Source organism: Penaeus monodon, chromosome 28 (assembly GCF_015228065.2).
Source record: "Penaeus monodon isolate SGIC_2016 chromosome 28, NSTDA_Pmon_1, whole genome shotgun sequence".
NCBI lineage: Eukaryota > Metazoa > Arthropoda > Malacostraca > Decapoda > Penaeidae > Penaeus > Penaeus monodon.
Window position 1 is genome coordinate 39,001,608 of NC_051413.1, and position 242 is coordinate 39,001,849.

Below are 242 nucleotides of genomic sequence, written 5' to 3' on the forward strand. Positions count from 1 at the left end.
GGCACGCTTAGATATAAACCGACATGCGACTCTTAACACACTTAGACCCCCGCCCATGCAGTCACTCACACATCTGTTCGTATGTGTCTGTGCGTTAGCGTGTGTAATCACAAAGAGTTAAGGGAATCATTCAAATTACAACATCCCTTTGGCGCGTCACATTTCGCAGATATGTTGTTAGTAACCCCCTCTTCCTGCATTCTTATTTTCGATGGCTGAAGATTACGTCCTTATCCGTGTAC

At 45.0% G+C, this 242-nt stretch overlaps 1 protein-coding gene across 1 annotated transcript in view; it reads right to left on the minus strand.

The window, feature by feature from the left end:
* Positions 1 to 242, minus strand: part of LOC119591579 (allatostatin-like) — a gene marked incomplete at its 5' end in the record, with an annotated part of 33,447 nt that overhangs the window by 2,030 nt on the left and 31,175 nt on the right.